Source organism: Bubalus bubalis, chromosome 17 (genome assembly GCF_019923935.1).
Source record: "Bubalus bubalis isolate 160015118507 breed Murrah chromosome 17, NDDB_SH_1, whole genome shotgun sequence".
NCBI classification, from domain to species: Eukaryota; Metazoa; Chordata; class Mammalia; order Artiodactyla; family Bovidae; genus Bubalus; species Bubalus bubalis.
The window spans coordinates 19,020,690-19,046,942 of record NC_059173.1 but is presented as its reverse complement, the minus strand read 5'-3'; the positions used below and the strand labels follow the sequence as shown (position 1 = coordinate 19,046,942).

At 44.0% G+C, this 26,253-nt stretch overlaps 1 long non-coding RNA gene across 1 annotated transcript; it reads right to left on the bottom strand.

Annotated features, from left to right (window-relative positions):
* Positions 1-3: 3 nt before the first annotated feature.
* On the bottom strand, positions 4-26,242 carry LOC102398747. Its single transcript, XR_326521.4, has 3 exons — positions 25,610-26,242; positions 3,312-3,450; positions 4-897 (listed from the first exon to the last, which is right to left on the bottom strand). It is a non-coding gene; the product is annotated as an uncharacterized LOC102398747 (long non-coding RNA).
* Between the last annotated feature and the right edge of the window lie 11 nt (positions 26,243-26,253).

Sequence of the window (26,253 nt, the reverse complement as noted above, 5' to 3'; positions counted from 1 at the left end):
CATTGAGTCGGTGATGCCATCCAACCATCTCATCCGCTGTCGTCCCCTTCTCCTCCCGCCTTCAATCCTTCCCAGCATCAGGGTCTTTTCAGATGAGTCCGTTCTTCGCATCAGGTGGCCAAAGTGAGCGACTCCTGGGTGCCATCACTGTTCTGGGCACTGAGGGTCGGGTGGTGAATCAAATGGACAAAATCCCCTGCCTTCGTGAAGCTTACATTCTAGTCTAGTAGCAGGGACACGCAAACACCAAGGAGTAAGTTATAATAGTTTAGAAGGTATAAGAGTATAGAAAAGTAAAGCAGATCAAAAAGAAAGAAAAGAAAGATAAAGCAGAGAAAGGGGGCACAGGTAGTGTGCAATGGCTTTTTTTTTTTTTTCAGGGCTGAGATTTGTGGTATGTTTTGTCCAGTTCGTTCATTTACAGTTCACTATCCTCAGAAACAAGCTGGGATACAGGATAAGAAGCCCGTTCAGTAAGTTTACTGTGCACCGATTAAGCGTTAGGCTGAGGGATTCCAAGAAAATAGTAACTTTCACGGAATCTTACAAATTAGTGAAGAGAATAGGCAGTCAACGAACAAAATAAGTTCACATTTTTCTGACTTGGTCACTTTTGAGCTGAGACCTGAACCAGCAATGCAAAGAAGCAGGGACCTGCTTTCCTGGGGCGGAAGGGAATAGCAGATACAAAGACTCTGAAGCAACAATATCTGCCTGTTGGAACATTAGGAGGCCAATTTAGCTACAGAATAATAGAGGGGAGAGGTGAAGTGAGGCTAGAGTACTGAGGTAAGAACTGTTCCCTAGGGTATCAGCTCCAGGAGGGCAGGGACCGTCGCTGTCGGTTTCACAACTCTAGCATCTAGAGGGTTGCTTGGCACACTGCTCAGTAAATATCTGTTGAATGAATAAGTGTGGGAGAGACAAAAATGAGTGAAACTTATAATTATCCCAGAGTCAAGTCACAAGCATGCAGCATTCCAGGTCAGCTATGTGAAATTTAACTCTTGTCACCACTAGAGGGCACCCCTCCATTCAGCCACATTATGGGATAGACCTGAAGGCCCCCTCCCAAAAGCCTCTGGAATTCTTCCAGAGACCTTTCTCTGTTTTTTATGAAGACCAGGGAACTTGGAATTTGAAATCTCATCCCACTGGGCTTGTTTCTTTGCTGGCCTTTGTACTTGTCACTTCTTTCACTTACCATCTGTGTCTCAGCTCAAATATCACCTCCAAAGAGGGCCCTTCCTTTTCTAAAGTAGGCCCTGTTTCATGTTATGTCACCTCACCCTGTTTTATTTCCCTGATAGTTCTGATCACTACAGTATCTGAAATCACCTAGTTTATTTATGTACTGACCTGTTTGTGCCCCCGACCTCAACAAATGAGTGTGCGTTCAGTTGCTCAGTTGTATCTGACTCTTTGTGACACCATGAATTATAGACTCCTCTGTCCATGAAATTTTCCAGGCAAGAATACTGAGGTGGGTTACCGTGCCCTCCTCCAGGGGATCTTCCCAACCCAGGGATCAAACCTGCATCTGTTGTGTCTCCTGCATTGGCAGGTGGGTACTGGTTCCAAATTGGGGAAGGAGTACGTCAGGGCTGTATATTGTCACCCTGCTTATTTAACTTATATGCAGAGTACATCATGAAAAGTGTTGGACTGGATGAAGCACAAGCTGGAATCAAGACTGCCAGGAGAAATATCAATAACCTCAGATATGCAGATGACACCACCCTTATGGCAGGAAGTGAAGAAGAACTAAAAAGCCTCTTGACGAAAGTGAAAGAGGGGAGTGAAAAAGTTGGCTTAAAACTCAACAGTCAGAAAACTAAGATCATGGCATCTGGTCCCATCACTTCATGGCAAATAGATGGGGAAACAATGAGAGATGAAACAATGAGAGATGGGAAAGAGTGACAGACTTTATTTTTGGGGTCTCCAAAATCACTGCAGATGGTGACTGCAGGCATGAAATTAAAAGATGATTGCTCCTTGGAAGAAAAGCTATGACCAACCTAGACAGCATATTAAAAAGCAGAGACATTACTTTGCCAACAAATGTCGGTCTAGTCAAAGCTATGGTTTTTCCAGTAGTCATGTATGGATGTGAGAGTTGGACTATAATGAAAGCTGAGCGCCGAAGAATTGATGCTTTTGAACTGTGGTGTTGGAGAAGACTCTTGAGAATCCCTTGGACAGCAAGGAGATCCAACCAGTTGGTCCTAAAGGAAATCAGTCCTGAATATTCATTGGCAGGACTGATGCTGAAGCTGAAACTCCAATATTTTGGCCACCTGATGCGAAGAACTGACTCATTTGAAAAGACCCTAATGCTGGGAAAGATTGAAGGCAGGAGAAGGGGAAGACAGAGGACGAGATGGTTGGGTGGCATCACCGACTCAATGGACATGACTTTGAGTAAGCTCCAGGAGTTGCTGATGCACAGGGAAGCCTGGGGTGCTGCAGTCCATGGGGTTGCAAAGAGTTGGACATGACTGAGCGACTGAACTGAATCGAACCATCTGGGAAGCTATCTGAGAGCAAAGTTCTTCTCTCTTTAAATTACTTCCTTATCACCCATGGCCTCTCACAGGAACTGGCACAACAGAGATTCCCAAGAGGAACAGGTTTAATGAAAAAGATAATGAGATGGTCTTGGTTCTAAGAGGCCCCCTCCCTCAGTTTTACAGGCCCCCTGGGGCCTGAGTGGGACCAGCAGGTCTGGAAGAGAAGAACCTTGAAGCAGGGAAGGAAGATTTGCTGACTAAGAAGGAACCAAAGGACTTGTCAGTGGCAGGTCGGCCGGGGGCTTTGGGGTAGGGATGGGGCCAGGTCTCCCACTCTAATTCTATGGAGTTTGAATCCCAGCGCCACATGCACAGAGCAAAAGAGAAGAAAAAAAAAATACTATCAAGACTTGGGTTGGTGGGTGGATGGGGTGGGCATCTGGGCAAACCCTGCTTCCTGTTTTAGAATCTTAGAGCCCTGAAGGGTCAGTGGTTAATCAATTTTCTCCCAAGTGGGCTGGTGGTAAAGAACCCACCTGCCAATACTGGAGACATAAGAGATGCAGATTCGATCCCTAGGTTGGGAAGATCCCCTGAAGAAGGAAATGGCGACCCACTCCAGTATTCTTGCCATGGACAGAGGAGCCAGCAGGCTACAGTCCATGGGATCACAAACAGTCAGACATGACTGAAGCGACTGAGCTCACAGCACATTAGAGCTAGTTGGGTCCATAAGATGCACCCCATTCCAAACCCCTCCTTAATAGCAACTGATGCCCCAGAGAGAAAGCACCTTACCAAAGTACACCAAAGAAGCCAGTGGAGAATCCGACTTGGAACCCGGGCTGCCCATCCCAGCAGTGCCTCCAAGGACTATGTGTGGCTCCATCTAGTGGCTAGGGTATGTGGGTGTGTGCTCAGCCTTTTGGACTTTGATCTGCAACAGCCAAACAGAATTTTTCAATCAACTCTGTGTATGTAGGTATAGAGAGCCAAGGGACTACGGCAACCTGCTTCACCACTGTGGCCAATGGATGGATATAGCCCAGGGCTGGCCAAAGATGGTATGAGCTGCCTTGGGAGGCAGCAAACTCCCACATGGCATGGGGTAAAAAATAAAATAGCACTTAAACAGTACTTACCAATGACAGGGAACAACAGACTGGTTCCAAATAGGAAAAGGAGTACGTCAAGGCTGTGTATTGTCACCCTGCTTACTTAACTTATATGCAGAGTACATCATGAGAAACGCTGTACTGGATGAAGTACAAGCTGGAATCAAGATTTCCAGGAGACATATCAATAACCTCAGATATGCAGATGACACCACCCTTATGGCAGAAAGTAAAGAAGAACTGAAGAGCCTCTTGATGAAAGTGAAAGAGGAGAGTGAAAAAGTTGGCTTAAAGCTCAACATTCAGAAAGCTAAGATCATGGCATCCAGTCCCATCACTTCATGGCAAATAGATGGGGAAACAGTGGAAACAATGGCTGACTTTATTTTTTTGGGCTCCAAAATCACTGCAGATGATGACTGCAGCCATGAAATTAAAAGACACTTACTCCTTGGAAGGAAACTTATGACCAACTTAGACAGCATATTGAAAAGCAGAGACATTACTTTGCCAACAAAGGTCCATCTAGTCAGGGTTATAGTTTTTCCGGTAGTCATGTATGGATGTGAGAGTTGGACTGTCAATAAAGCTGAGTGCTGAAGAATTGATGCTTTTGAACTGTGGTGTTGGAAAAGACTCTTGAGAGTCCCTCGACTGCAAGGAGATCCAAGCAGTCCATCCTAAAGGAGATCAGTCCTGGGTGTTCATTGGAAGGACTGATGTTGAAGCTGAAACTCTAATACTTTGGCTACCTGATGCAAAGAACTGACTCATCTGAAAAGACCCTGATGCTGGGAAAGATTGAGGGTGGGAGGAGAAGGGGACGACAGAGGATGAGATGGTTGGATGGCATCACCGACTCAATGGACATAAGTTTGGGTAAACTCCGGGAGTTGGTGATGGACAGGGAGGCCTGGTGTGCTGTGGTTCATGGGGTCACAAAGAGTTGGACACGACTGAGCGACTGAACTGAACTGAACCAATGACAGACACCATTCTAAATCATGTATTAGTAAATAGTTTATATATTATAAATAAATATGTAATATAAAATATACTTATATAACAGAGTAATTGATAATTTATTAAATATCTTAAGTATCAACAACCTCAGACAAGCAGATACCGCTCTAATGGCAGAAAGTGAAGAGGAACCAAAGAGCCTCTTGATGAAGATGAAAGAGGAGAGTGAAAACTCAGTATCAAAAAAGTAAGATCATGACATCTGGTGCCATCACTTCACAGCAAATAGAAGGGCAAAAAGTGGAAGCAGTGACAGAGTTTATTTTCTTGGGCCCCAAAATCACTGTGGAAGGTAACTGCAACCAAGAAATTAAAAGATGCTTGCTTCTTGGAAGAAACACTATAACAAACCTAGACAATGTATTAGAAAGCAGAGACAGTACTTTGCCAACAAAGGTCCGTATAGTCAAAGCTATGGTTTTTCCAACAGTGAGAGTTGGATCATAAAGAAGGATGAGCACAGAATTGATGCTTTTGAATTCTGCTGGAGAAGACTCTTGAAAGTCCCTTGGACTGCAAGATCAAACCAGTCAATCCCAAAGGAAATCAACCCTGAATATCCGTTGAAAGGACTGTTGCTGAGGCTCCAATACTTTGGCCACCTGATGTGAAGAGCCAACTCATTGGAAAAGACCCTGATGCTGGGAAAGGTTAAAGGCAAAAGGAGAAGAGGGTGTCCTCCTCAGCAGAGGATGAGATGGTTAAATAGCATCACGGACTCAATAGACATCAATTTGAGCAAACACCAGGAGATAGTGGGGGCTTCCCTGGTGGCTCAGACGGTAAAGTGTCTGTCTGCAATGTGAGAGATCTGGGTTCGATCCCTGGGTTGGGAAGATTCCCTGGAGAAGGAAATGGCAACCCACTCCAGTACTCTTGCCTTGAAAATCCCATGGACGGAGGAGCTTGGTGCAGGCTACTATCCACGGGGTTGCAAAGAGTGGGGCACGACTGAGCGACTTCACTTTCTTTCTTTCCCTGGTGGCTCAGACAGTAAAGAATCTGCCTGCAATGCTGGAGACCCAGGTTCAACTCCTGGGTTGGGAAGTGCCCCTGGAGAAGGGTATGGCACCCACTCCAGTATTCTTGCCTGAAGAATTCCATGGACAGAGGAGCCTGGTGAGGACCCCATGCATCCATGGGGTTGCAAAGAGTCAAGACTGAGTGACTCACACACGCATACAGGAGATACTGGAGGAGAAAGGAGCCTGGTGTGCTGCTGTCCATGGGTTACTAAGAGTCGGAGTCACAACTTACTGACTGAACAACAACAAATATCTATATTATCTTATTAAATGTTTTAAAAATATGTTTAATGATTTTGTTATTATTTTAGTGTATTGAATATATTAAATATTATATTGAACTCAAAAATTCCTTACATTTCATATTAATATCACCACTTAAAAATTATAGTCTATTTACAATATTGTGTTGGTTTCAGGTGTATATCATCACTTTGTAGATGAAAAAAAAACCGCACAGAAAGCTAGTAAGTAGTAGTACAGGACACTAAACTGAGTCGGTAAGTCTCTAGAATCTGGGGTTTAAGGACCACCAAAGTGACCCCTGCTTCTGCATCAGAATCTCCAGAGGTATTCTTTTTAAATGCAAGTTACTAAAACCTACCCAAGCAGTTTCCTTTTAGCCAGGTTTTTGGGTAAAGTTTGAGAACCACCACACTAGATAAGCTTCAGTTTTAAATACTTTGTCTTCTACGGCGGTTAAGGTTGACTGTTCCCTTGGCCAGTCAGTTGCTGTGTGACCTTGTGCAAATTACTTAACCTCTCTGAGCAAACAATACTCTTAGCAAAAAGAAAGATTACAAATACCTATTCATGGACCCCCAAGTCTGGACACCCAATCACCACCACCAGGCACATTTTTAGAAAGGGTAAATCTGATGCCCAGCTGAAGAGGAAATCCCTTGCCCCTTCCTGCCCAATAAGGCCATAAAGAATTCCCCACTTTCAGTTTGAAATAAGAGCATTTTGTCAGAGCCCATCATGGATGGTTGCTTCTATTTCCTTCCCCTATCTCTGCCTTACCTCTGACTACTCTTGAGGCTTGAAAGCCCTAAATTAATAATAATAAAAGAGCCATAATTTCTTGAGCTCCTGCCTTTATAGACCAGTGCTTCTATACCTCTGGTGATGGTAAGTACCCTCCTTCTGTACATTTTTTTTTTTTTTTTTCATTTTTTGGATGTGCCACTCAGCATGTGGGATCTTAGTTCTCCAACCAGGGACTGAACCCATGCCCCCTGCATTGGAAGGTGAAGTCTTAACCACTGCACCACCAGGGAGGTTCCCTGTACAGTTATTTTTAATAGTTCAAAAGTTTTCCTTCTATGCATGTGACTCCCTCTAGGTGTCACACAGAATGTGTGAAATCCCTCTGCTGCCCACCCCTGGTGCCAGCTCCACAGGACATCAGGAAGGCGGCATTAGTGCATGATCCTGGGGCTTTGAGAGTTAAAGAACTGGGTGACGGAAGGAAGCAGGGGACTGGATACAAAATTCAGATTTAGGGTTTGTGTTGATCTCAGAATGATCCTCGGCACCCAAAGCTCAGAGACCATGTGCAGGGGAGCCCCTACCCCACTTTCCCGCCCCTCAGGCCCTGACCTTTTAGGGCTCACTCTCCTCCCTGGTCAGAAGCCATCACTGGGACTGTGTTTGTGCTCATGCCTTTTATGGTTAGTGCTTTTAGTGTCCTGGCTAAGAAATATTTGCCAGTCCCAAGCTCATAAAGATATTCACCTATGTTTTAAAACTTTAAAACACAAGAGTTTTAAAAAATCTTAGAGGGGACTTCCCTGATGGCACTCTGGATAAGAATTCACCTGGCAGTGCAGGGATTGATACAGGTTCAATCCTGGTCCGGGAAGATCCCACATGCCACAGAGTAGCTAAGCCTGTGTGCCACAGCTACTGAGTCCCTGATTCTTGAGCTCGTGCTCCCGAGCAAGCCACCATGATTAGAAGCCTGGGCAGAGCAACAATGAGTAGCCCCTGCTGACCTCAACTATAGAAAGCCAGGGCAAAAGTAAAAAAGACCCAGAGTAGCCTAAATAAATAAATAAAAATTATTAAAAAAAAAAAAAAAAGCCTTAGAGGAACTTCCCTGGGGGTTCAGTGGTTAACTCAATGCTCGCAATGCAGGGGGACCAGGTTCAAACCATAGTCGGGGAACTAGAGCCTGCATGCCAACACTGAAGATCCTGCGTGCTGCAATTAAGTCAGCCACAACCAAATAAAATTTTTTTTTTAAAGTTTTAAAAGATAAGAAGCAAGTTCCCCATTGAAACGCATGGACCATTCTGTCAAAAATCAAATGATTATATTTGAGTGTCTGTTTCTGGATTCTCTATTCTATTCCATTGCTCTATTTTCTAATATGCCAGTATACACTCTCTTGATTACTTTACCTTTAAAATAAGTGTTGAAGTTAGATAGGTTAAATCTTTCAACTTTGTCCTACTTTTTCAAAATGGGTTTGGCTATATTAGGTGCTTTACATCTCGATATATATTTTGGGGTAGAATGTTGGGATACATTTTGGAATACAAACATGACTTGGAAGTCATCGCAATCTCTTAAAGGGGTGGGGTCTTCTCGGAAATCTAGCATCCTCCATTAGAGAAAGAGGAGTGGGAGTTCCCTGGCAGCCCAGTGGTTAGGACTCAGGGCTTTCACTGCCATGGTCCTGGGTTCAATCCCTGGCCTGGGAAAGAAGATTCTGCAAGCTTCTCAGAGCCACCAAAAATAGCAAAGCGGACCAACGAGGTCACACTGTAGAGACAGAGCGCCTGCATCAAGGACTGTTATGAGTTAAATTATGTCCCTCCCCCCACAAAAGATATTTAAGTTCCAACTCCCAGTACCTCCGAGCATTATCTTATTTAAAAACAGGGTCTTTATAGAGGCAACCAAGTTAAAATGAGATCATTTAAGTACAGTAAGCCCTGATCCAGTATGATGTGTGCTTATAAAAAGAGATTTAGACACACAGAGTCTCAGTGAAAAAATTATATGAAGAGACACAGGGTGAAGATGGCCATCTACAAGCCAGGGAGTGTCTGAGACTTCCAAAAGCTGGGAGAGAGGCTTGGGTCAGATCTTTCCATGGAGACTTCAGAGGGATCATGGTCTTCCTGATACCTTGATTTCAGACTTCTGGCCTCCCAAAATGTGAGGCGATAAATTTCTGTGTTCTTGGCTGTCCAGTTTGTGATAGTTTGTTATAGCAGCCCTGTGTGTCTGTGTTAGTCACTCAGTCACGCCCAACTCTTTGCAAACGCATGAACTGTAGCCCACCAGGCTCCTCTGTCCATGGGATTCTCCAGGCAAGAATACTGTAGTGGGTAGCCATTCCCTTTTCCAGGGGATCTTCCTGACCTAGGGGCTGAACCCGGTCTCCCGCATTGGAGGCAGATTCTTTACCATCTGAGCCACCATGGAAGCCCCTACACTAGGAAAGCTCATATGTGTACCCTGGACTGAGATGAGGAGGGATCTTCAGTCACCCAAGGGAGTTGAGTCCTAATGGGTTTATCATGGGGCTGCAAGTGTGTTCAAGATATCAGCAGAGGGACTTCCCTGCTGGTCCAGTGGCTAGGAATCCATGATCCCAGTGCAGGGCACCTAGGTTCAAGCCCTGGTCAGGGAACTAGATCTCACGTGCTGCAACTAAGATCCAGCACAGCCAAATAAATTAAAAACAACAACAAAAAGATGTCAGCAGAGATTAGAGAAAGTCACATGGGTTTAGGAGTCCCTTGATGTGAATCCCAGCTTTTTCAGTTTATAACTGTACCCCTTTGGGCAAGCAACTCAACCTGAGCCCCACCTGTCAAATCGGGATAGTAATTAATGGAATTTGGCAGAAAGGGTTGCTATGAGTGTTCCACGAAAGAACATTTGACTGGCAATCGGCATAATGCTCAACAAACAGTGGTTACTATTTTTTGTTTTGTGGGATGTCCTGTGCTCAAGGAAAGAGAATTGTGTCATTCCAAACCAGATGAATTGGCTAGATGGTGAGTATTCACGAAAGGTAGAAAATCAGTGAGAACCCAAGCAGGAGAAGCAGACAGTAGAATAGGGGAATGTATGCATTCGCTTCCTAGGTAATGGAAGAACCATGGAAGCGGGCAAACAGGGGAGGGTGAAGAACCTACAGATTAGCAACAGCAGGAAGGCCAGGACCACCCCTGGAGTTGGATGGACAGAGGCAGGGGTGGTATTTCTGGTACCCAGGAAGGACTGGACTCCCCAGGTAGAAGCTGGACCCACAGTGGCACTGTCTGGTGGGAGGTAGAGACACAGGAAATGCAGCTGCTCCTGCAACTATTTCCGGAGACAATAAGAGGGAGAAAAACCCTGGCTTCTCCCTTCTTCCCACCCACTAGGCTCCTATCACGGCCTCCCATTGGTTGATCTATAAAGGAAGTCAGCTCTTTTGGCAGCCTGCAGAGGTTGGCATCCCAGCAATACAGAGCTAAGCAGAGGAAGGGCAAGGAATGGATTTGAGGGCAAACAAGCCCAGGCCCAACACTGGGGAGCTGGAGTTATATTTAATCTCTCTAAGTCTCAGATTCACCATCTAGAAAATAGGGATAATGATATGTATGATTACTCACAACATTGCTGTCTGCATGAAACAAGGTATCAACAGTTTCCTGATGGTCCAGTGGCTAAAACTCCGAGCTCCCAATTCAGGGTCCCAGGTTCGATCCCTGGTCAGGGAACTAGATCCCTCTTGCTGCAACTAAGAGTTTGCATGCTGGGACTTCCCTGGAGGTCCAGTGATTAAGATTTTACCTTCCAGTGCAGGGGTGTGGGTTCAATTCCTGGTCAGAGAACTAATCTCACATGCCTTGGGGCCAAAAATAAAATAAAATAAAATGAAGAAGCAATATTGTAACAAATTCGATAAAGACAAAACAAATGGTCCACAACAAAAATCTTAAAAAAAAAAAGTTCGCACATGCCACAGTGAAGATGGAAGATCCTGCATGCTGCAACTAAGACCTGGTGCAAACAAACAAATATATATTAAAAAAAAAAAAATCCCAAGACAACACATACAAACAGTTGAACCCAGAGCCCAGCATATAGTAGGGAGCAGCCTGTAAATGTGAATGAATTGTCTAGTTCAGTGTTTTCTGCTCAGAGGATGAAAGGAAGGAGGAGGACAGAGGTCTGGGAAGAAACTCAAGGTACGAGAGCCGTGCTAGTGTTAGTGGTATTTTTATCTTGCAGATTTGCCCATCTGTCATCTCTCCGTTCTAAGCTGGTGACTGTCAGTCTCCTTTTAGAAACCCTGAGTCAGGGCTCCCCCACCGAGTTCAGGGTAGAGTCTCCACTAGCCTTCAGACGGACTTCAATCCACTCAATTTTTAGCTGGTGTCTGCCTCCTCCAACTGTTGCCAGACTTTCCTCGCCTCCCCCAGCCTGGGGGCTGAGCTGTTTCCAGGATCTCTCTTTGTATAATTAAAAAGAAAAATAGAACAGCCGATGTTGCCAAACACGTATTTAAAGTGACACCCTGGGTTCAGGGAGTGAAAAATAAAAACCTTTAAGGTTTAGATTAAAAGTCTCCATGCCCAGCTGTCTCCTGACCTTGGAATTTCTCCTCAGCCTGGCCGCCTTTAATCCGCTGCCCTGGCTTGTAAAAGCCTTTTAGACTGAGGGCATTTATTTCCCAGAGAACTATTCCAGCCTAATCACATAAAAATGCCCAGCATCCCTGGAACAGACTGTCAAAGTGCAATGTGGTTCTGTGGTTCTCTCCAGAGGCCCTGGAGAAGGGGAAATTGGGGTGCTGATCATCCTAGGAGTCACCCCTGGGTCCTTGCTTCCCCTTGCCTTTTCCCCACCACATACAATTCATCAGGAAACCCACATTTTCTTAAAATCTCAGCTCTTGTGGCCGGCATCACCTCTTCCATCTTAACCAGGCTACCATCATTGCCTGCCGAGAGGTCTGCAGTAAACTGCTCCCTGATGTCTCTGCTTTTAAAGCCATTCTGCAACAGCAACTAGCAAAATTTTTTTAAAAACAAATCTGAGAGCCTTCTCTGGTGGTCCAGTGGTTAAGATTTTGCTTTCCAGTGCAGGGGCTATGGGGTTCAATTCCTGGTTTGGGAACTAAGATCCCACATCTGTGCAGCAAAGGAAAAAAAAAAAGAAAAAAAAAGAGCATTTGAGTGATGACGGAATGCAAGGCAATGTACATTTATCAAATATCTACTGTATACCAGCTGCCCCAAATCAGTGCCTGCGTAGACAGTCGTTCAATAAATGCCTGAATCAATGAATGCCCTCAAGGAGCCCCCAGTCTTCCTGCTAAAATGCCCATAAATAAATAACTCTAACATGGAAAGATAAGGCTATTATGTGGGTATGTTCAGAGTGCAAAGGGGCCCCTTGTCACCTTGTACTTGTGGGTACCTTTACCAATCTTATCTTCTCACCTGGGAACTAGCTTTTTGAAGGTCAGGTGGACTCACCCGTCACTCACTCGCCTGTCCATCTCCTGGGCACCCAGGAAGGACTCTGCCTGTCCTGTGTGTTCAGTCATCGCCTCTTGTCTGATTACTGCTGACCCTCTACTGGCAGTTGTTCCTTTATTCAGCAAGAAGGCAGCAGCTGGAGGCCCCTGACAGGTCACCCACCCTCCTATTTGGCCTGACTTTTCCAGTTATCAGTGAAGGATTTGGTCTCCTTCCTTGGTATAACTCCTTGCATGGACTTCTATATAAATCTATTCTTATAAAAATTCACGCAGTGGGTAGAAATTGTTAAAGATTCAAATCCTCACCATAGTCACAAGGCTTTGCCTGATCTGCCACTTTCCATCCCTCCTTCTTTCCCCCCTTTTTAAAAAATAGGGGTTAAATATATATATATAATTTACCATTTTAACCATTTTAAAGCATACAGTTCTGTGGCATTAAGTACATTCACACTTAGGCCCCCATCGACATGCTTCTCTTCTTTTTTTTTTTTTTTTTTTTTGCTTCTCTTCTTTTTAAATAATTTCAGATGTCACTATTGGGACTTCCCTGGTGGTTCAGTGGCTAAGACTCCAACCTCCTAATGAAGGGGGCCTGGGTTCAATCCCTGGTCAGCGGACTAGATCCTCCATGCTGTAAATGAAGATCCCACATGTCGCAGATAAGATCTGGTACAGCCAAATAAATAAAATTTTATTAAAAATAAGTCACTATTTACTCATTATTTTTTATTGGGATCTTACATTTAATGATTGGTTCATTTAGAACATTTATAATGTACAAAGATAGCTTTTATAATGTACCATTTTGTTAAGAAATAGTTAATATGGGATTTGCCTGGTGGTCCAGTGGTTAAGACTCTCTATGCAGAGGGCCTGGGTTCAATCCCTTGTCAGGGAACTAGATCCCAGGTGCTGCAAAATAAGAATCAGCACAGCCAAATAAATACTTTTTTAAAAAACTGTGCAATCTACTACAACTGGAACAATACAAAGATTGGCATGGCGCCTACACAAGGATGACATGACATTCGTATCTGGGAAGTGTACCATTAAAAAAGGAGAGAAAGAAAAAAAAACACCAGCAAAAAGAACCCTAACATTACCAGCATTTCTCTTTGAAATTCTCATCTGCCCAACCCAGTCTCCTCCTCCTTCCCGAAGTAACTACTTTTCTCAGTTTGGCCTTTATCCTTTCTGTGTCCCATTGCCTTTTATATACATTGTTACTTTGGCTCATTTCTGAAATTTATACAAAGTTCAGAACTTTAGCTTGTGCCTACTTATGCAACTTGTCATGTGATTCAATATTTTCTGGTCAGAGTCATCTTGTAGACACAAGGAACGCTCTAGGCCATTTTTTTTTCACTGCTGTGTAGATTCCACCTTACAAGGTGTGGGCCATAGGCTTCTTCAGAGCCCTTAACCGCCTATCTTGGGTGATTTCCTTTCGCCACTTTTTTCATCCTAACCATTGAATACCACATTGACTGATTCTGTGGGGCTCTGGCCAAACAGCCTCTTTCTGGGGCTTTCCTGTGTGATACTGAGGGCCTCCTAGGTGCTCACATATAGGTAATCCTGAAGAAGGAGGGTGTTTACACCCCAGTGGGGCAAACCTTTGATCAGGAGCTAGGAGATAATTCCTCTCCCTTCTTTCTCTCCCCAGAACTGTCCTGAGTTGCCATGGTAACTATGGCCTCTCCTTGGTACCCTCGTTTGACTCTTTCCCTGCCTCACTCCTTTTCTGCACTCTTTCTCCTTGGGAATGCACTCCCCAACAAAGTAGACTTTTGATTCAGACTCTTGTTTATTGAGGAACCCAAGAAAGACATACCTGCAATGTGTCCACTCCCCTGTCGATGAACATGAGTTGTTCCCAAGTTTTCCAAGATTGCATACAATGCGGTTGAGGTTACCATCCTTGGTCATACTTCCTGGTGCACTTGTGTCTGTTTCTCTAGAATGTTCCTAGCATGGAACTGCAGGATCATAGGCTACCCAATCCTTCAGTTTTGTCAGATATTACCCAGTTTTTTTTTTTTTTTTTCCAAAGATTTTTATTTATTTGGCTGTGCCGGGTCTTAGTTGAGGCATGTGACATCTTAGTTTCCTTACCAGGGATCAAACACGGGCCCCGTGCAATGGGAGCTCGGAGTCTTAGCCACTGGACCACCAGGAAAGCCCCTCAATTCGTTCTTGAAGTGCCTACTTATTTTTCCAGTTTATTTCATCCCTAACCCCCATCCTCAGCTCACTACATTTGGGTCATATGGGCCTTTTTTCAGTTCCTTTACCATATGTACTCCCCCATCACGAGGACTTCACATCTGCTATTTTTCTCTGCTGAGAACACTTCCCCCACACTCAGCCTAACTCTTGCCTCAGAGCTCAGTTCTGTGCCTCACTTCCTTGGAACAGCTCCCTAACTTCCTTCTCAACCCCAAGCCAGGTCAACCCCCTTCTCCCCCCACCCATATTATACATCTCAAGCCTCATTTACTTCTCTGCTGTGACCCTCTTATCAGTTGGGATGTTCCCTCTGTCTGTGCAACTCGTGGTACAATCTCCCTTTTGCTGAGTTTCACTAGTCTGAAAGTCATGACCACCATGTTTATTTCAGCTCACTACCCTAGCTCCAGCACCCAACACCATACCTGGCACACACTAGGCAATTCATATTATTGTTTTTTTGTTTTTTTTTCTTGAATATTTATTTACTTATTTGGCTGCGTTGGGTCTTAGTTGCAGCACTTGAGATCTTTAGCTGTGGCATGTGGGATCTAGTTCCCTGAGCAGGGATCAAACCTGGGCTCCCTGCATTGGGAGCGCTGAGTCTTAGCCACTGAACCACCAGGTAAGTTCCGATTATTATTCTATTAGATATTCTTTGTTCTCACTCATGTTGGAGCTCGGTGTGTAAATTTTTCAGCATGTTTTAACATTATTTGCCATCTACTGGGGGCCAATATCGGAGAAGGCAATGGCAACCCACTCCAGTACTCTTGCCTGGAAAATCCCAAGGATGGAGGAGCCTGGTAGGCTGCAGTCCATGGGGTCACTAAGAGTCGGACATGACTGAGCCATTTCACTTTCACTTTTCACTTTCATGCATTGGAGAAGGAAATGGCAACCCACTGCAGTGTTCTTGCCCGGAGAATCCCAGGGACGGGGTAGCCTGTTGGGCTGCCGTCTATGGGGTCACAGAGTCGGACACGACTGAAGCAACTTAGCAGCAGCAGCAGCAGCAGGGGGCCAATATCATGGCACACTAAGCAAAATCCCATTCCTTGAGCAACTAAAGTTTAATAAACATTAACTGAGCTTTCTGGACCCTTACCTATTTTAAGTGCTTCGGAGCTAAGTACTTAGAACTATTTAATTGTCTCAGAAGTTATTTCTAGTCTGAATGTTACTATAATGAGTAATGATGACTTTTTGTTTTTTTTTGGCTGTGCTGGGTCTTTGATGCTGTGCGTTCGCTTTCTCCAGTTGTGGAGGGTAGGGACTGCTCTTGGTTGTGGTACTTGGGCTTCTCATTGTGGTGGTTTCTCTTATTGCTGAGCACGGGCTCTAGGGTGCACTTACACTCAGTAGTTATGGCTCTCGGGCTTAGTTGCCTGGATGCATGTGGAATCTTCCCCAGGGATCAAACTCATGTTCCCTGCATTGGCGAGCAACTTAACCACTATACCACTAGGTAAGTCCCTAGTGACCATTGTTTATTGAGCACTTACTATGTACCAGGCACTAAGTGCTTTGCATTTACCATCTTATCCTATCCTCACAGCATACAAGGGAGGTAGTAGTATTACCTCTATTTTACAGATGAGGAAACTGAGCCTTAAGAAGGTGAAGTCACTTGTTTCAGGTCACACATTTAGTAAATGGTGTGGACAGGATTTCTAGCCAGAGCACCTAACTTACTACTGTGATGTTGAAACTTCCCCTGTTCCAATTACACTGCTTTCAGTTAGATTTCAGAGACTGAGTTCTTAATCATAATGGTAATTAATGATCGGTACCGCTATAGGGCATTTATTGACCACTAATCACTTTATATCCCTCTATTCATTTATTCAACAAATATTGAGAACTTACAACAGGCCAAGCTCTATTTATAGGGCTGGGAGTACAGATGCAAATGAAAGGAGAAAAAAACTAAACAAAATAAAGAAATAAACTATGTGATAGAAGTGATCAGTCTACAGAGCATATGGAAGCAGAATAATGAAATACGGAGCGTTATGACAGTGTTTCCATGATCTCATCTCATTCCTCCAACGATCTATTATTTTTCCCATTGTGCAAGTCATAATGACATTCAGAGAGGTGAAGTCACTTTCCCCAAAGTCACACAGCTCATAGGTTAAGTCAGAATTCTGGAAAAACATATGAACCCATCCTGTCGTTTTTACTGTGCACCTACCAAGTGTGTAGGGTTGGAGACAAAAGGAGCATCAAACTTTCTTCTTCTTCTTTTGCTGCATGGGGGATTTTCCTGGCGGCATGTGAAATCGTTTAGTGGCAGCGTGTGAATCTCGAACCCAGGCCCCCTGCATTGGGAGCGTTGAGTCTTAGCCACTGGACCATCAGGGAGGTCCCAGGAGCATCAAACTTTCTTCCAAGAGTTTAAGGTCTGGCAGGTCAGTAAGTTAGGCCAGGTGAGTGGAGGACTCACAAAGCAGTACTCAAGTGTCTATGCCTTGCCCTGGAGGCTCTGCTGAGACTGAAGTCAAGGCTCAGGCTGACAGATCGATTTTAGAAATCAGGAGCAGAAGACCAAGGATGCCTAGCTCTTTGGGGGGCTGTTGGTGACCCAGAGACCCATCAGCCCTGCCCCCACATCTGGCTCTGTGCCCTGCCTCCAGGCCATCAAGAGATCTAGAAAGTGGCTAATGACAGGGTGCTACCACACCCTCCTCACGCCACACTCACATGCAAATAGGCCTCCTCTCCTAGCATTATTAGCTTGATGGGCCTTCCAGACAGACGGTGAAAGTCTGGGGTCTGGGCGGGATACCTGTTTGCAGGCCTCAGCTGCGGGTGTTGTTGATAGCTGGTTCCCTACCTCTAGGTGGCCCTGCGACTCAGTTTCTGCCCAGCAGATCTCATGAACCCTGAGCCTAGGAGGCAGTCTGGAATACAGAAGAGAGCGTGGGCTTTGGAGCTAGAAAACTGTACACAGCACTGTCTCCCCCAGGCCACAACCTGTTTGTTACACTTGAAGAGGGTCTCTTAGAGCCCTTGCATCTTCTTCAAAGAGGTACCCTTTAAGGTTTAGTTGCTCAAGCTGAAAATAGACATATTGTGGAGTTTGCCAAATTCATTCGTTCAACAAATGTTTGGTGGGTATATTTTATCAGCCAAGCCATAAGGGTTGAGGATAAGCAGTGAGTAAGACCAAGGTCAGTTTGCAGTGACTTCCTTCTTTTTTGGGGGGTGGAGGTGGGTTATTAAATTTATTACAATTTATTAGACTGCTAAAGTAGATAAAAAACTGGTGACTGTAAAACAGGGTCATAAACCCATAACCTTTGGGTTCCACTAGACAGACATTATTTGCAATTCTTTATTTTTTTATTGGAGTATAGTTAGTTTCTGCTATACAGCAAAGTGAATCAGTTATATATATATATACATATGCGTGGGTGCTCAGTCGCTTTAGTCATGTCCTACTCTTTGCAACCCTATAGACTATAGCCCACCAGGTTCCTCTGTCCCTGGGATTCTCCAGGCAAGAATACTAGAATGGGTTGCCATCTTCTCTGGGGGATCTTCCTGACCCAGGAATCAAACCCATGTCTGCTGCATTGGCAGGCTGAGTCTTTACCATTGAGGCACCAGGGAAGCCCATACATATACATATATCCACACTCTTTTGGATTTCCTTCCCATTTAGGTCACCATAGAGCACTGAGTAGAGTTCCCTGTGCTATTACAGAAGGTTCTCATTAAAGAGACTTCTGAAAGAAGAGACTTCTTTCAGTGAGACAGACAGTAGACCATTAATACATGAGCAGAATATTATAATCATGAGAAGTGTTCTGGATGAGAAAGGGTTTGTGTTAAGGTAAACTGGGCCAACTCACCTGCTCTCAGTTCACAACTGGTGAGATTTCTCTCTTCGGGCTGAGGCTAAGAGCCAACGGTCCATCTTGTTTCAGACCATCCTAAAGTCACGGGCATGAAAGACCTGCTTTCAGCCATGAAGAGGACTTCCCTGATGGCGCTAGTGGTAAAGAACGTGCTTTCCAATGCAGAAGACTTAAGAGACGAGGGTTCAAAATCCCTGGGTGGGGAAGAACCCCTGAAGTAGGAAATGGCAACCTGTTCCAGTATTCTCTCGAAAATTCCATGGACAGAGGAGTCTGGTAGGGCCACAATCCATGGAGTTGCAAACGAGTTGGACAAGACTGAGCACAGCACAGGAGCAATAAATAGGTGTTGCTGGGTGAGGAGGAGTGTTTCCTATAAAGTCCACTCTGTGGATGAATCTAGGAGGCACTCAGTGAAGAACTGGTGAATTACTGAATGCCATTTCAAGGAGAGTTAAAAAGCCACAGATTCCATCTGCAAAGAGTGGTATACTATGGATCGCTAGGAAAAGAGAAGATCTTGACACTTTCATTCCTAGCTTTCTGGAAGACAAGGAATTTGGGGACTTGGAGAGGCATGTAAGGGGTGATGGACTTCCATTAAACACTATTTTAGAGTAGGTGCTGGCACTGTGCCTTTAAGATACATCAATGAATGAAGGAAGAGAAGCCATCTAGTCTGATTCCAGAATAAATAAGAACTATTATATTACAAATAAGAGAAGGAGTGCTGCCAGGAGAGGGGGCTCTGAGTAGAGGAACCGGCACAGGCAAAGGTCTGGAGGAGAGAAAGCAGGTTTATTCAAAGAATTCAAAGTAGTTTGGTGTGTTCCGACTTTGAAGGAGACCTACTGGGGAGAGAAAGTATGTTGGAGAGAAAACCAGGGCTGATGCCTTCATCTCAGGCTGCCTTCCTCTTGGGGGAAAACTAAATTTCTTCTTTTTTAAAAAAATTTTTATTTGGCTGCATTGGGTCTTCGTTGTGGCACACAGGATCTTCACTGGGGCCTGCGGAATCCTTTCAGTTGTAGCATGCAAGGTCTAGTTCCCTGACCAGGGATGGAATCCTGGCCCCCTACAATGGTAGCAGAGAGTCTTAGCCACTGGACCACTAGGGAAGTCCCCAAACTAAATTTCTTGATTCCACAACTAGTTAGAGTTATGAAGTCCAGGTGGTTGCTTTCATTTTAATGAAGACACAAGGTTTACTGACCACTCTGTTCCAGAACACTGGCTCATTCAATCATCATATGAACTCTTGAACATTTGGTATCATGATTCCCCCCCAACCCCCACTTTACAGATGGGATAACTGAGGCTCAGTTTGTGTCCTTGGTCCAAGTCATGTAGCTCATGACATTTGGGAATTTAGAATGTTCCTTTATGTAAATGCTTCCATTCTAGAAGTTTCTCCCCCCCTCCCCCCATGAAGTAATGCATATAAAAGCTTTTTTTGGTAATAGAGCCATGTAAACATGAAGCATTATTATTAGTTTTGCTGGATTTCTGGCTCCATCCAGTTCAGCCTGCAGCATTCAAAGAGCCCAGGAAGGGGCAGTAAATGAAAACCAAAAGGCCCAGTGGTCTCTCTTAAAATTCCCCCTCATCTATTCTGGTTTCCTCTCTGGGGCACCTCCAGTCATTATCATCAGCCAGAGTTTGTTTCTCATAAGTTACAAGACGTGGGAGGTTAAAAAAAAAAAAAATCAGCAGCATCAACAACTACAAAAAACCACGCAGCAGCTTGAACACAAAAAGAGTTTGAATTTTGAACAAAGGGCAGGGTGAGACCCTAAGTAAATGCTGACACATGCTCTCTCCAGCTGTGAACTGGGGGTCTGAGAGCTGCTGCAAAGGTCATCTGTCTCTACATCTTTGGGCAGGAAATGCAATTCAATCCTCTCAATGACTGATTGCTCTGTAAGATTAATGGAATCTCTCCAACTCTGGTCTCTGTTCTGACAGCACAAAAAGTGAATCAAACTCCTCTCTCGTCCCCTCTCCTCTTATTAAGCAAGGTCAGCTGATTCCACACTTTAAAAGTTCAAAACTTTTCTCCAGGAAATTTGTCCCCGGGTGTTCCTCTGCAGGGTGAAACTCTTTCTTCTGGTGGAGCTTGAAGACCCGGGGACCTTTCTAAGCTTTTCATCTGTCCTTGCTTCATCTTTCAAAATAAAATGAATGTAAAGGGCATGATTGTCCCTGAAAGGGTTAACTGCCAGCCCGGCGGTCCAGCCCTCAGCAATTGGCAGCCAATGACAATTTAGCATGATGAAGTAATGCCAGAATTTTGATTTCCATTGGTTAACATGCTTGTCCATAAATCCAAAGATGCAAGTTTTGAAAGTATCTTTGAACTTTTATGACTCTCTTCCTGGAGTTAACCCCTTGATTAACTCACCTGTTATTTCCAAGTTTCCTTCCAACCTTCAGGAAGGAAGAGATATTATAATATGTAGAACTCTAGGCACAAACCTGTTTTCCTCAAAGGATCAAAGCCTGACACTCAGGCCATGTGTAATTTGGCCATGGTTTTTCTTACTCAGATATTGCAATCCACAAGGACCGAGGAGCCAAACAAAAACCCAAACAAACACAAGTCTCTGGGAACTACAATCACTTTAACTGTAATAGTGTGGTCTGTTGTCCCAGAGTATTTATTAAATTGCAAAAGTGACCCAAAATATGACAAAACTCTAGGGTTTGGATTGGCAAACAGAGATGCTAGATACACAAGTTCTTCCTATATTTATTTACATTTATTTTCTATGCCTTTATGTTTGAAATATCTGATAAATTTAACAGGGCACAATGGTTGTTAAAAATGCAAATAATTAAGTATAGACTGTATATAACCCCCTCAAAACTTTGTCCTCTCCTCAGAAGTGATCAAACAATGAATGGTTTGTTGTTCTATTCAAGCCTTTTTCTTTCTTTCTCTTGAATGTCTATACATTATAGTTTGTTTTAACATAAATGGGATCATTACAGGTTATTCTGTGACTTATTATGTTTCTTAACCAATCTTGAATTTTTTCTGTATCATGTGATTCAGATTTATCTCATCCTTAAATAATATTTTAGAATGAGGCAGTTCTACAGATAGTATATGGAAAGAAGTCCAAGATTACATTAAATGAAAAAGGAAGGGGAAGGACAGGGTGTATATTTGTGTGACACAATAATAAAAGAAAATATATGTAGAGGTTTTGTAACAGCATAAACCATTTCTGGGAGGATGCCCAAGAGACTTGCTAAGTTTTCTGGGGATGGGAATGTGGAGAGGAGAAACTAGGAGTGGGAGAGAAAGAAAGCAATTTTAAAACAATTTTTAAAGAGTGGAACCTTTCATAAACACAGTAGAATTTATCAGGTGTCCTCCACCTAGATTAAGAAACAGAAAATCACTAGCACCTTTCACTCTTCACATTCCCTAGCCCAGAGTGACTTTCTTCCGGCTTTTTCTGTTAATCACACCTTTGCTTTTATTTATGCTTTACCACTTATGTATGTATAACTAAATAATTTTTATTTGGTTTAGATTTGCCTGATTTTGCAACTCATAGGCTCACAAATCACAAATAAAATGAAATTCAATTTTAAGTAGGTAATACAATTTTATACTATGCATAGTATAAAATTCAAAAGATAAGACAACATATAAAATGAAATCTATAAGGTTCAAAATCAGGCAACACTAACACTTATATATGGTAAAGATATCACATTGTACCAAAGAAAAAGTATTTTTGTCTTTTCCAGTTCTTTTCCCCATTTAAAGGTTGTATTTCTTTCCAAAGAAAATTTTGCACATATAAAAAACTGTAGATATAGATATATTCTCTTTGGTTTACATAAGCGGTCATCACAGTTTGGTATTATTCTGCACCTTGTTTTGTTTTAATGTAAGGATATCATGAAATCATTTTACATCAGTATCTATAGTTTGTTATTGTTTGGTTGCTAAATCACGTCCAGCTCTTTTTGGGACCCCATGGACTATAGCCCGCCAGGCTCCTCTGTCCATGAGATTTCCCAGGCAAAAATACTGAAGTTGGTTGTCATTTCCTTCTCCAGGGAATCTTCCCAACCCAGGGATAGAACCCTCATATCTTGCATTCTTTATCACTGAGCCAGGGAAGCCCTATATACATAATATATATGTATGTGTATATATATATATACATATATATATAGCTACCTTGTTCTTTTTAATGATTTGATAACATTTCCTAGGGCATACAAACTGTCCAAGAATTATTTAATCAGTTCCCCAACTTTCAGATCATTTTTAATCTTTTCCCAAATCTTTTTTGCATAGGGCTACAATGCATTGCATCTTTGTGTTTGAGTCTGACTGTCGGATATATATCAGGAAGTAGTCATCCATTTCTAAGGCTTCCTGCTGTCACCAATCATCTGTACCTGAGAAGTTTATTTGTCAGATCTGGGCAGGTGGGACAATTTTATATCTTGCTGGCATCCCCAGGGGCCTATGGTGCCATGCTCTTAGCAGGCACACAGACTGGGTGGTTTAAGTGCTAACACTCCATTCATGTTGCACAGATGGCTCCTTCTAGAAAACCTTTGTAGATATCCCTGACCACCTCCCCTCAAGACAAATTCTGGATTGTACTCTAAGGTTGCACTGTCCAGTAAGGGAGATACTATATATAGGTATTTAAATTTAATTAAAATTAAATAAAATTCAGCATTTAGTTCCTTAATCCCACTATTCACATTTCATTCTGAAATTTGGGGAACTGATTAAATAATTCTTGGACAGTGCTCAACAGCCACATGTGGCTAGAGGCTCCTGTTAGCACAGACATAGAACATTTCCATCTTCGTGTTCTATGGGACCGCCCTGCAGGAAAGACTAGACAGACGGAAGCCTCTGGGCTCTGGATTCCTACCAGCCCAGGATTCAAAACCCGTCTTTGCTATTTCGCAGCCCTAAATTGTGGGCAAGTGACTTGACCTCTTTTTGAGTCTCAGCTGTAAAAATGGGCAATTACAGACCCTCTCTCAGAGAACTTTGATGAGGATTCCAAGAGATAGCAAAATGTGAGAGCTTTTGCTCAAAGACAGAGTAAGCTCTCAAAAATCAGGAGCTATTATAATGATACATGAATATGACAGCTTCAGTTTCTAACAGTGTGAAAAATCTTAGATTCTGGGGGTTCCATCCAGTATCAGTCCTTCCTGACTTGTTTGGGAAGCTGGCAGCCTACTCCTTGCCCAGTCTGGAGGAAGAGGCTACAATCGGAGCTGATTTTTCCATCCTCGAAGTCTTTAGAGCACAGAGCTGCTCAATCAACCTTTGATGAATGAAGAAATGAATGAATGGGGCCAACACAGCCAGGATCTGACTGGGCCTTTTGTAAGAATGAGCAAGAAGGTCCAAAAGTCATTATTATTTTGTTTCAAATACAACTGGCCTGGTCTTTTTTTTTCCTGCAAGATAAAAACAAAAAACAAAACAAACCAAAAACCCTCTCCTGGGGAATCACCTTACGCTTCCCTTCCCTCTCTCACCTATAGTCCACTCCTCTGGGACAATTAGCCAGGGAAGGAGCTCAAGGGTCTTGGCCCTTCCCCCTTTGGCCCAACATAACCTCCTCCCCCACTTTGAGCAAATGCCTGGAATTCTTTCAACAGGAGGACAAAGCCTTTCATCTGCCAATTACTGATAAAGGGAAAATGCAAATATTACTAAGGAAGGTGATCCATCAAGGGCCCAACATTTATGGAGTGACCACTTAGGACCAGGCGGCAGGGTAGGCACTCTGGGGGCATCAAAGGGGAACAAACCCCTGGTTGGCCCACTCTTTTCTCTGGTCTGTGGTTTCCTGGAGGTTTGTAAAGGGACAGGATTAAATTAGGTGACTACCCAACCCCTTCCCACTCTGACAGGCCAGGAACTCCCCATCCGGGTGATATATGGACTTAACTGTTTTTACACTAAGGTGTCTGCCATCGGGTCTTCTCTTGACACCAGCTTTTGGGGATACCATGAGACTGACCACATGGAGAGACAGAAAGGTCTTTGGGAGGAAAGGAGAATTAAGACCAAGTGTTTTGCTTCACACTTTTGCTTTACTGCACTTAACTCATGACCTTCCAGCCCACTGCATGGTCAGGGAATATCCCCCTGGAGATGGAATGGCAAACACACTCCAGTACTCTTGCCTGGAAAATCCCCATGGACGGAGGAGACTGGCAGGTTACAGTCCATGGGGTCGCAAACAGTTGGACACGACTGAGCGACTTCACTTCACTTCTTCATTTCATTATGTGGGACCAGTTAAGAGGGTCAGTATCCAAAAGTGGATGTGATGGCAGAGGCAGGCTCCAGTTTGAGCCCCAGCAATCCCATTTATAAGTTGTGTGACCTTGGGGGACTGGCTTTCCCTTTCTGAATTGCACTTTCCTTATTTGCAAAACTATTTACCTTAAAGGGTTCTTGAGTGAAAGAAGCAAATAAAATAGTCCCTGGTTCTTGACACAGGCTAAAGGCAAAAACCTTCCCACCCCCATTAAGACAAGGTGGGCAATTTCAGTTTGGAAAAAATTTTGATGTTTGCCAGTTAAATGGATTAAAACAAACTTCAACTAGTAGTCTTTGGAGGGTGGGTGGAAAAAGATACAAGATAGGAGAGGAAACTTCAAGGTGAGTGAGGGGGGAGCTGTCTCATAGGGTGACCAACACTGAGCTGATGGTTCACATCTGATCGCTGATGGAGAAGCCACTTCCTCTCCTCTTATCTGCCTGATCACTGTGTTGACATGAGGAGGATATGAGGGTAGAGCAATCAACCAGATTCAAAACTTCTCTGAGCCTCAGTTTCTCATCTGCAAAATGATCTGCTCCAACTATCCCACAGGGTTCAGGAAAGAAGTAAAATTAAAAAAGGATGGGAAGTTCTTCTTTTTGCAAAGCCACCTATGAATAGGTATAAGGCTCCTTTCTTGTAGCCCTGGTGCCTCCTTATCGCATCATGATCTTTACCTTCAAGATCGGGCCTAGTTGGGCTGGAAGAATGTCAGGGCCAGTTTTTTCTCACAAAGTCGACCCGACTGTTGTACATGATGAACTTACAGGACAACACCTTTACCATTCTAGTTTTGGGAGGTGGGCACAGTGAACTAGGTATGTCGACAGGTAAGTATTCCCAGATCTAATGACACTCCATATATATATACAGAGGGTGCCCATACCTCCGCCAAGAAGCACTGTAGGATTAATCAAGGCGCACCCACAGTTCCCCGGGCCCCATCCCAGCGCCTTGCACCTTTCCACCTACATTTCTCCTGTAACCCGCCAATAGGGGCTTACCCTTCGCATGTTTGCCAGCTGCGTTAGGAGGCGCCAGATCCGATTCTCTCGGTAGTTCACTCCTGAGCATCTATTTCCTCTTCTTGGAGAGCGCAGGGACCTTTAAAAAATATCCAACTTCTCTTCTAGGGCTTCTCGCCTAGTAAAGGACTCCACGGACGCGGGCAGAATGAATGAATGAAAGGCAACGTCTTCCGGTCAGCTTGGGTCTGAAAAGGCTTTGGTCTGGCTGTATTTCCTGTACCTGTGTGTATGTGGATCCTTTGAGTCCAGTAGTTTAAAAGTTATGTAGTCCGTACAGGTATGGAGCTGCGCTAATTTCTTCCTGAGCCCCCAAATGCTTCCTCCGTGTGGCCGATCCGCTTACGGCTCTAGAGAGGATTTCTCCCCCCCCCCCAAAAAAAAACAAGACATAGCGGAAAAGAAAAAAAAATTATATATACACAAAATGCTTTGAATTTGGGTCAGCCACGTAGGTAACGAGGTGGGGTAAATGAAGGAAGAGGAAGAAGAGGGGTCGCCCATGGGGGCCGTGGGCGATGGGGGCAGGGATTAAGGTGGGAGGTCGTTTTCGGGGGTGCCAGGCCCCGGGGGCTTTCACTCCAGCAGGCTCGGCTTGCATTTCCGCGCCTCCCGCTGAGGCC